This window comes from Ambystoma mexicanum, chromosome 2p (genome assembly GCF_040938575.1).
Source record: "Ambystoma mexicanum isolate Mex_15411 chromosome 2p, UKY_AmexF1_1, whole genome shotgun sequence".
NCBI lineage: Eukaryota > Metazoa > Chordata > Amphibia > Caudata > Ambystomatidae > Ambystoma > Ambystoma mexicanum.
This window is the reverse complement of record NC_090923.1, coordinates 165,309,004-165,320,913: the sequence shown is the minus strand read 5'-3', so window position 1 is coordinate 165,320,913 and position 11,910 is coordinate 165,309,004.

Below are 11,910 nucleotides of genomic sequence, written 5' to 3'. Positions count from 1 at the left end.
CCATTGGAAAGGTACTTGGAGAGAAGCTGGTTGGGGAATACGTGGCTAGCATGTGAATACCAGTGCAGTCACTTGTAAGAACTCATCATTTCAGAATGCTCACTTCACCTTTCCTTGACCCATTGGATCATGCCAACTATGAGCCAATCACTGCCTTACTCTTTTTGGGAAAATGTCTTGTGAAATGTTCAGCTCCTTAACTTTCCCCATCACGTACTCAAACACTTTATCTCACAGAGCTATCAATCTGGCTTCCATCACTGGTGTAGGTCTGAGAGGACTACTCTTCAGGTTGTGGTCAATGCTATGCATTACCTGGTTTCTGGAGGAGCCCGTCTCCTTGTTCTTCTTAATCTCTTAACTGAATTTGATATTTGTAACCATGATTAATATCTTAGCCTCCAACGTGGGCTTGGGTTGTTCTGTGATGGCCTGGCTTGCCACCTTTCTGCGTAATCTGACAGTTTGTGCAGGTGGGAACACCTGGCATATCGTTTTGGTGTCCCTCAAGGTTTGGTCTTAATACCCATGTTGTTTAGAATCTGCATTAACCATTGGGGGATTATTTCGAATGAATAAGCCACAGGGTACAAAAGTACAGTGATGACACTTATTTTTATCGTGCCATGTTGCCTCGGATATCGTATAACTCAGGCACTGCCTCAGTGCCATCAAGGATTGATGTCTTTAGTGACTCTTAAGAAAAAACACTCAAAGATAGAAATTCTGATGGCATCTTCTTCTCTTTCACAAGTGACCTGCTCCACTTCCTCTCTGCATCACTCTTATCCTGGTGTCCCCAATCAAACCTCTTGGCATTCCTCTTGACTCTAACATTAATTTTAGAGGAGGGGTATCCCCTCTTAGTTATGCGCTTGTTTTCTAGTGTCATTCCGATCTAGGTTGTCAATGGAATGTGGTGCAGTTACACTTATGGTGCCATTAATGGAGCCAAGACAACATAAGTTTGGAAGAAAAAGCGCTCTACAGTTCAAGTTCTTTATGATTTAAAAGTTGTATTCATAATAGAATGTTCTTTGGATGAAATGTACAAAGAAAAATAATTAATGATAATTAACCAAATCCCAATGGTATAGGCATATCATAAAAAATATTTTGATACATGAACAGAAAAGTAGTTTTACAAACATAGGTTTCTAAACCTATAAGTCAAAGCAGAGAGAAGAACTATGAACCTGAGAGACTCAAGAAAGCAACAAACACCACTTACACAAGGTTCGCGCTGGACTTGAAACACCCAAAACAACCGCCTTTGCTTAAGGTCAGCGGCACTAGTGATTTTCACTACAGACAATGTAATAGATCATGTTAAATCTGTGCACAAGGCATCTTCTGTTGCATAACTATACTCGTTATATTTTGCATCTTTCTTACAGACCCTCAGAAACGTCATTTTGGGTCCAAGCTCTAGAGCCCAGCTTGAAGTGTAGGCCATGTTATTTGCATTCTTTAGACTTTATATAGTTCTGCTCTCTCTGCTTTGCCTGGACTGTAAAGGTTTATACACACAGAGGGTCACACAATATACTTTTATGTCCATGTATCAACATGTTAATGTTAATCTTAAGCCATAGGAATCCATCGAATTTTCTCTTTGAAGATGGCAAAGTTCTTCCCTAAATAGATTTTTCCAATCATAATAAGTTGATCTCTTCCAAATGTGTGTTGTTTAGACTCCTGTCCGACAGAATCTTTTTGATTTCATTTGTCTCTTTCAATAAATGAAACCTTTAATTCCTTCTTCAGAGTGCCAGACCACCCTCCAGGCCCAAGTAGTCTTGTCTGGACAAAGGCAATGCGGTCTTTATGGGCCTTCCAGTTTCTACCTTGGTTCCTCTCAGAACAGTGTACTATTCTCCTGCTCTTATTACTTTCATAAGGAAGTTCAGACACATTTCTACCCAGAGTTCTCTTCATTGACTCCCTATTCACTCGTGTTCACTGTTCATCGCTTGCAATGTTGATGTTTTAGGTCGACCAACTCATCTTGCAGAGACGCTGCCCATTCCAGGATTCTAATGCATATTTCCATCATCCTGCGTCTGGTAGCTCCCATTTAAACACTTGTGTTTTTCATCTCAGGCATCACCCATACCCCCAGCTTGGAATGCCCTTCATTCACCTCCTCCCTGCCCATCGTAAGTAACACCCCCAAACACATTTATTTCAGCCTGTTGGCACTGAACTCTTTTCTGCTTTGCTTTTTCTTATGCTTTATGGTTTTGATAATAGATTATTGGACTTTACTGTGATTAGAACATTAGAATTATATTAATTTGCAACTGTTACACATGATGTCAGAAATATGATGCACGATGGATCACGTGGCAGGTGACGCTGGATAAGCTCCTTCCGAGCCGTTTGTGCGGTACCTTCTGAGAATCTGTAATTAACATATATGATCACAGTGGACTCCTCTCTACATTATGACTTTGTCACAGGAGTCATTCTGAATCTTCAGCTGTATCTAAGGCTCCTTCACCTGCTCTGATAGAGTCTTAAGAGTGTTGGGCCTGAATGTTTTGCACGCTCATGTGTGGCTTCTGAGTCTGTATCGTGGCAGCTATTCCCCTGTGCGATTGTGGCACAGGACCAGAGTGCCTTTTGATGTGTAGATTACAGGGTAAGGAAATTACTTGGATGTAGCTCTCTCCACAAGGGGCTGTGTTATATTCATTTTAAAGTGTTTTTATTGGCATTTATAAATATGCAGTGGTACACATCTCAGGTATCTGCTTTTCCTTAATACCGTTATACTTTCGTATTCAGTTTACATGCCTTTTATAACTAAGAAAGGGAACCAACATTCAAAACAAACTGTCTTCACTTTAAGGGTTAAAGAATTTACTGGATCCCTCGCATAAGGTGCAAATGGCTCGGGCCACATCTTAAAGTCCACATTTTCCATCAACTTGGTGTCCCACATAGACTTCACCTGCGACATGCAGTTTTCTGGCTGCACATCAGGACTGCTCACTTCAATGAGTGATGTACAAACATTCACAGGATACAGCTGTCTGAGGGATGGGGTATTGTAAAAAATAACCTACTCTCAAAAGTTCAACCCCCAAAAGTCTGACCCCCAATTATATGGGTAAAGTAAATAAAAAAAATGGCATATCTTGCAATCCTTGCTCTTCTACAAGCGTGCTCCATTTGCTCCCAGAATCCTTGTGTGTGCACGCATCCCCAGAACACGTGCATTAGGTCAGCACCAGGGGCCCATCGATAGTGCAGCCGTGTTAAATTTAGCTACCCTGTGTGTTGTCATGTAGGTACGGTACAATACATTAAACTGAATTAGCCTAAAGCGGGAATTCCTAGACATTTTCCGATGGTGTAGTAATATACGTTCCCAATCCTTCTCTCCTATAGCCTCAAGGGGCTGTGTTCTATGTGGTTGGTGGAGCAGGTCACCAAGTGGCGAGTAGCTCCCATGTGTGCTGTGTTTTGGGGGACCATTACCAATAAAGAGTGCAAGGTTGGCTACATAAGAGGGGTTCTAATGGACATTTTATTTGTAGACCATATCGATATGGCAGAGTGCATTGGATTGCATCATAGCTCACTGAGACGGTCTGCATAATCGGTGCCAAAGGTCTACTACTGTCAAAGTAGTACAGTGCGGGCTTGGGACCATTGTTCAGGATATGCCAAAGATGAATTGACAGCAGCAACCTTGTACTGCAGATGTCCCAGGATGCCCTGCCACTCTCATGCAAAAACTCATTGAGAGCTAGTCACAGTAAGATGTCCACACAGAGAGAAGGGGTGGCAGATCTAGCCGATGGCCTTCCGGGGAAATTTTCTGAGTTACTATCTCATGCAAGCAACTAGGTAAAATCTTGAAGTTGTTCTTGAAGAAGTTTGAAGACATGGAGAGTAGTTCTAGAAGATGCAATGCCTGTCTGCTTGGAATGACAGAGGGAATCGACAAGGACTAACTGGATGAATTTCTTGAAAAGTTGATTTCTTCTCTAATGCCAGGTGTGCCCTTGCCTCACCATTTTTTAACTGAAAGAGCCAATAGACCACTTGAAGCCCGGCCTCAACCAGGTGCCCAGCCCAGAACACTAATCCTTAGGTTTGTGAGTTAAATAGATTGCGACACAATATTGAGAACTGCACAGGGGAAAACATGCAACTTAATTCAAGAATACTGCTCTACAAGTTTCCCCTGACTTCAATCTGCATTGAAAAATCTGTGAACTGAAATAATTGTTTATTCTCCGTTACTCCTGGCCAAGCTGTGCATCGTGGCGAGTGTCAAGAGGCCATTCTTTATACACCCGGACCATTAGCTTGAATTTTCAGAAGTCATGTCCAGGTGGCAATTCCATACCGGGAAGCTGTCCTCCAAGCATGCGGGGAAAGACAGCCTGAGCTTCTTTACTTCGTCCTTTCAGTATATTGATCGATAAGGGATCGTGATGTGAAATTCACTTTTTCATTTAGACCATATGATGATGTGGATTTTTGCTGAATTAGCGGCTTTTAATAGTGCAATCCAATGACGACGACGAGATGTGTAGCAATGATTCCATCCCTCTTGGCCGTATCAACAGGTACTCGCCATGCAGAGATCCAAGACACAAATCACCCTACCATCCTATACGACGTGTAATAAAACAGGCAAGAGGACGGCCGCATCAGGTTTGCTGACACTAGTCAAAATAGACGGTACAATAGAAGTCACAGAATTCATATCCTAATGCTTGGATTCTGCTAACTACAGTGGAAGATAAAATACCAGAGCCTTTTTTTAAAGAATATAGATGGCGGAAAAACAAAACCCAAAAACCCTATTATCATTAAATCTATATTGGAATGCCTTAGCCATAAACTCGAACATACTCATAGATATTGAGTTTACTTCCATTGACGATATTCGACATCAAAACAGGCATACAGATATAATAGTATGTAGAGATTTGAACATGCACATATTTACCCAAGAAGGAACAAATTCCGAACAATCAAAGCTGACACCGACAGCCCATCTATGGACCAAAGAAATGGAGAAACCAAATATGATCAAAGGGAGTTGTCCAGAAGATCAACCAGGAAAGCCAACTTGGAAATGAGTTACATCGACTGCAGTACTTGATTATTTTTACATTTCTGATGACATTGCAGAGAACAATATAAAATTCACAAATAAAAAAGAAATCAGCACAAAGCGATCACACTAAAATAGCAATAGAATGGGCAGTGAATATCCCCGGACCAACTAAGATATAACTGCCCGTTCTAGAGCTAAATAAGGGAATGAACCGTCTAAGGCTCTCAAAGACCCAAGCCGACGGACTGATTAAAACATTACAACTGTCTCTTTTTAGTTAGCATGAAAAATTGCAATATGGATGGCTGTTAAAACCATTCATGATACCAACGACGAGAGACGATAAACAACCGAAGATCCACACCCATACATACAATACTCAAATAGTAGAAATGAAAAAGGGATCTACGAAACAAAACAAGGAAAGCAAGGAAATCTGACATTGAGCATTCCATGAAAAAGAAAACAACAGTGTAAGAACTCGCTGAAAATGCTAAAAGCAGACATCATACAAAAAGACTCTGAACAGATGTTAAATGTGCTGCGAAATCAGAATACTAGATACCTATGGAACCTGTTGAATGGAAAAATTATTTTTCATCCCTATACAAAACAGCGAAAAGATCAAACCGAAGTAACCACGCGAGCAAAGGAAAAATATAAAATGGGAAACCATCTGGGATCTTAATGATATACTAAACCACATCAAACAGCTAAATCCATCACTAGCACCTGGGCCCGACGGCCTAAGCAATGAAACGCTGAAACAAAATCCAGAGGCTTGGGCAGAACTATGTATGGAAATATTCTTCATCATCAATGAAGCTAATATTATACCAAGTACGTGGAAAACTGCCATTCTAATCTTTAAACATGGAGATAGAATAAAACCGGGCAACTACTGCCCGATTGCACTCTTATACGCGCTAGGGAATATTTTCACAACCTTTCTATTAAACAAACTAACCAAGTGGACAAAGAGCACGGGTAGATGTGATCCGAGGCAAATGGGATTTACAAAGAATGTAGGAACCAATATTAATCTGCTCCTACTTAACCTATTGAAACTAGAAGCAATAATAGATGGGACGACAACACATGTAGCATTTATTGATCTACAGCTGGCGTTCGATGCCGTAAATAGAACAAAGCTATGGAACAAACTGAAGTCCTGGAAATGTCCAACTGACATCGTAGAACCCATTACATCATTGTATTCCAACACGTCAATCAAAATCAGACTGTCACAAAAAGGCCACTTGTCTGCAGAAATTATTACATGGAACAGATTAAAACAGGGCTGTCCCTTAGCGGCAACCCCATTTAACCTTTTCAGATCAGATTTAGCAGACAGCCAAACGAACATCTCCACTAACACTCTGAAACTGAATAACACCCAACTACCTTACTTCATGTACGCTTAGGACTTGGTTATTTTCGATCAAACACAAGTCTGCCTCCAGAAAAGAGTGCATGAACTAGAAGCATATGTTAAAATATATGAATTTAAGATAAATCACAGGTGATGAGGCTGGTAAACCAATCAACTAAGAAAAAAAAACTGCCAATAATATTCCTTGAAGGAAAAAAAACTGGAACGGTGATGACAATTAAATACCTGGGTGTCCTGATTAACCAGTCAGAAACAGAAAAACTATGGGTACAGAAACTAAAAGAAAAAGCTTATCTATGGCCCGGCAGGGAAATATCCTGCACCATAAATATGGTGTGTATTCAATGATGCCAATCATTGCATTCTAGAAACAAACATTAAATACCAATTTTGACATATGGCGCAGAAAGTTTGCTAAATGCTCCATGTGATCTTTGGTTCCAATTGGAAGGCATAGTATGAAGAAAAATCCTGTCCCTACTTCTGTCATACCCTGTAGCCTGGATACACTTCGAATTGTCCTTACAATCAATAGAGTCAGTAATGACTTGGAAAAAACTAACTTTGTATAGAAAGACGCTAATAGAAGAGGATATTTCGGCCATCGAAATCTTACGAAAGAAAAGAATCTCATCAAAACATGAAATGCTAATAATGCGGAAAGAAGTATGTGGACAAATATTAACAATAGACATGCTTGTTAACCGGCCTCAAAAAGCAAAGCTAAGAATACCAAGAAATGATGGTGCAGCAAAACCCTCAATACCAACTTGCACTTAACTGCGAACTTGTCAGAGCAGTCAACCAATTGCCACAATATCTGATCAAATTCCCAGACCGGGCGACGAGGGATACCTTCCTGAGACTATGGCTAAACCTGCTTCTGACCAGAGAAGTTCTGACCAAGAACAAACAGCTGCCCTTGACATTAGAATCCTGCAGATACTCTCCAAAAAGAGTACATTACAACACATAATCATGGAATGTACAGCACTCAAGCCAAGCGTACTATATTCAGTTAGATGTTGCCCCAAACCAGAGGGCAAGGAGATCAGAGTTTACGTTGCCAAAATTCTAAGTGGCAACGACAGACCATAGACATTCAGAATAATTCAGTTTTGGAACTCTATAAAAAGGAATAACCCAATAATATCCGTTTTCGATATTTTGAATAATGATGCCGTTTTTAAATTGCAAATAACTGATTAATGATACAAACTTTTTCACTCATTGATCTTTTTCTTGTAAAAACTAACATTCAATAAAAATTTAAAAATGTAAAAAAATAGTGCTTAGTCGCCGCACACCAATATGGCTTGAGTTAGAAATGAGCTGGGATTGCGGAGAGTAAGAGTGCCCATTTCGTTTCATCAAGACTGACCATGGAAATGTCACCATTTGTTTTTTGTTCATGTTTAATTTTCATATTATATTTACCTTTTAATATTAGTTAATAATGTGATTCCACAGTGGAATAATATGTAATGCAGGGTGCTAGTAAAAGAGTGATGTATAATAACATTTGCCCTCTCAGATTAAGCATCACTGAATGGAAGTAGAGAGGACCGAGTAAGGAAAAAGAAATCATACATTGCAATAGAAGCCTTCTCCAATCATTAAGATTACAAATCCAGCCCACAGCCACTTATTTTACAATACATATTTAATACGCACACTAAGACAAGACACACAACATATATACACAATTTCAGGGAGTAACATATTTATAAGGCACTCACTATTGTCCTAGATATACTCACTATGTACATTAAACTAGCAGACATTTTGCAGTCTTTTTATATCATTTCAATCATGTTTTTTTGGCCTGATTATACCTTCCACTCATGTGGGTCATCAGCGTGGATAAGGGGTGGTTGTTTTGGTGAGTTATTAGTTGTATTGATGGTAGGCATTTGTTCTGTATTTATTTTTACAGCGATTTTGGGGGTGGGGGGGTGAGAGTCACTTCAACGTCATGTTCTGAGAACTATCATATTTTGGTTTTCTGTCTCAAATGGTGGTACCTGGTATAAAACGGATAACTTGAAAGGTCAGTGTTTTGAATCATTTCCAAAGACTTGTCATGTTTTTATCATGTGCACATACATATTCAGTCACAGGTCTTTATGAACAAAAATTAAAAACCCTTACCAGGTTAATGTGGCGCAGTGTCAGGAAACGGTCCGGTCATCGGTCCACTCCCCAAAAGCCACGTAAGAATATGACTCAGTTCCGGATTAAGTCTCCTACCCATGGTTTCCGATCTGTTTTGCAACCATCTTGTGCTACACCAAAAAATTTTGCCTTTAAGAAAAGCTGCCGTGTAGCACATAAACGGCCTTGGACGTTACCTTGGAGACGCGCTGCTTCCGCGTTCCTGCAGTCACGTGTATTCACACGTTAAGCCTTGTCAACTGCATCACGTGATTTCGTCTCCTACTTATGCTCCTCCTTTTCATTTGTTCCCTGCTTCTGAATTTGTGTTCTACAGCCCATTGCTACCTTGTTTTTGAACTACTCTCTTGAATATTTGACCCAGCTACGTCCCACGGAACTCTCTTGCCTTGCCCTTACCTGTTGTTCAGAAAACCAGTTGCCTACTTTGGACCGAATACGACCCGCTCCTCCTGCTGAGTTGTACTTCTGCTGCCCGCAAGGTAACCGACCCGGAACTCCTGACCATTCTACTATTCGAGCATTTAACTATTGCTTCGGTCATACATATCCTACCTGCTTGTTCAGTTTCTGCTGCTCTCCTGAACCAGTCTATGTGAACCACGCACATTTCATCACCATGAACTTACCTGCCATCTCTACCTCCGCTGGTGTCCGGACTCACTTCAGGAACTGTTAGGGGTCCGTGTGCCAGGTGGATACTGGAACTTGGATTATTCTTGGGAACAATACTAGGCGTCCTCGTGCCGGCGGGTGTCAGGTGGATCATTGCTTCACGGGAACTCAGATCTTTCTACTGGGTACATTTCATCAACTCATCAGTACCCTCATTGGGTAGGTCATTCCCTCCAACATTTCATCTCTGTTTCATTTCATCCTGCATTCCCTTCCTTGGATCTATGATATGTCTCTCATTGTGACATACTACTGTTTTCTTGGTTTACTCAATCCATCTACCATTATCAGTTTCATAGGATACGTCTATACTCAGCTCAGGAACATTGACCTTGTATTGGAGTCTTGCTTAATAATCAAGATATTTATCCTGTGATTCCTGTGGTTAGCTATTCATGTGCTTACGTTGGTATTAATCTTGGCCTTCTGTTACAGGTCAGCGGTATCCTGTGACGTCCATCCATCTTTGGGTCAATTAACTCCTCAGGCGATTGTTTTACATCCCTGAGGGGTACATTGGCAGAAAGAACTCATCGGCTACACAACGGGTTCAACTGCTGGAACAGTACTCTTACCAGGAATCCTACAGAGTTCTGACAACACGCAGACGGCATGATTTGGGGGATCCACTAAATATGTATTTTACTACCCAGTCTAATAATGCTCATGGTGTGGAGATCTTTGTGTACACATGGTTAAATCTTCAGAAGTTGTAGGTCAAAGTATATACTAAGTGCAGATACGTTGATGCACTTGTTTCCATTGCCAGTCTGTAATTTAGATACATCTACAGGTTTTGATCGAGTGGCTCAATGCTGTCTAGGTGTTCTGATGCATGTGGGGGCGAGGGGGCTATTACACTGTTTAGGAGGTCACTAGAGACACTACTAACCAGCAAAACCACCAAGTCTACATCAACCATTAAATATTTGGCCAAACTAAATGACATTGGAGATGCCTTGCCTCTGAAGCACTCTTCTGCCGACGAGTACAACCACTGTTCAGAAGAGCTTGGCTCATTGACAGGGTTAGGTTTTGTCTTTCCTTCAAGCTCAGTTTACGTAAGGGTGGTTGAATGTTCGATTCTGGTGTATACGCTGTATGAACACAGTCCGATCTTGCCCCAATAAAAATGAGCAGATACACTTTCAGGGTTCTCTGCCTGGGTGTTAAAGCCCCTGGGATAACATATGTAGTTTATAAAGAGCATCATGCATTGTTTTTTTATACTAAAGTGGGCTTGGTAGTGACACACAATTCTGAGGGAAATAGACCCCTGGCACAAGAGTATGTGTCAACGCATTTTAAAATGAAGTCCCAAGGCGTTGCTCAATCAAGTAACGTAAAACCGCTCACAGGCAATGCATATAAGCAAATATGTAGAAACAAGGATGAAAGGAAAGAAAAGAAAGTTCGCCAACAGGATGGCACGTGAGGGCTATAAAGGCAGTAGAGGCCAGTTGGGAGCCAGAACACAGAAGCACGGAACACTCAGTGCGCTATAAAGGCAGTAGAGGCCAGTTGGGAGCCAGAACACAGAAGCACGGGAACACGGAACACTCAGTGCGCTCCTCGATAGTGGTGTTTTTAAACACCTGCCTCCTCTACAGCAGCAGCAAATACGGTAAACAGACTCCAGCAAGGGCCACAATCCTGAGGAGGGTAACACACTGCTCACAGCTCGCAGTTCCACAGAACACTCATCGCACGCCACGCTAATGTGCCCCATCCCTCCCTCCAAACCCACATCAAGATGCCCCCAAGCCTCTAGACCCACATCAAGATTCACATCCAGAGCCCACAAACACTCCAAACCAGACCCCACCAAGATGCTTCATCCCTCCCTCTAGACCTACAGCAAGATGCCCCATCCCTCCATTCAAGAGTCCACCAAGATACCACCATCCCTCCTTCCACACAGCAAGATGCCCCCCCATCCTGCCCTCCAGACCCACACCTAGATGAACCATCCCTCCCTCCAGACCCACACCAATATACTTCTATAAGTCCCTCGACATCCACAATTTACACCCATCCCTCCCCCAGACCAAGACCAATGTGTCCCCATTCATCCCCCAGACCAAGATGCCCCATCCCTCTATTCCAGAGTCCACCAACCCTCCAAGCCAGACCCCACCAAGATTCTGCATCCTCCCTCTAGACCCACACCAAAATGCCCCATCCCTCCATTCCAGACCCCACCAATATGCCACCAACCCCCTCTAGACTCATACCATGATGCCTCATCCTCCCTCCCCAAACCAAGATGCCCTATCCCACCCTTCAAACCCAGACAAATGTGCCCCTTCCCTCCCTCCACACCAATGTACCCCCCCAGAACAATGTGCTCCATCCATCCCATCAAACCCACAAGATGCCCCATCCTAGCCTCCAGATGCACAGATGTCCCAACCCACACCAAGATGCCCATCCCACACTGCCAACCCACACCTAGATGACCCATGCAACCCTGCAGACAAAGATGCCCCATACCCGTTCCCGACCGACACCAATGTGCCCCCATCCATTGCAGACTCCACCATCCCTCCACACAGCAAGATTCCCCCACCCCACCCTGCCCTCC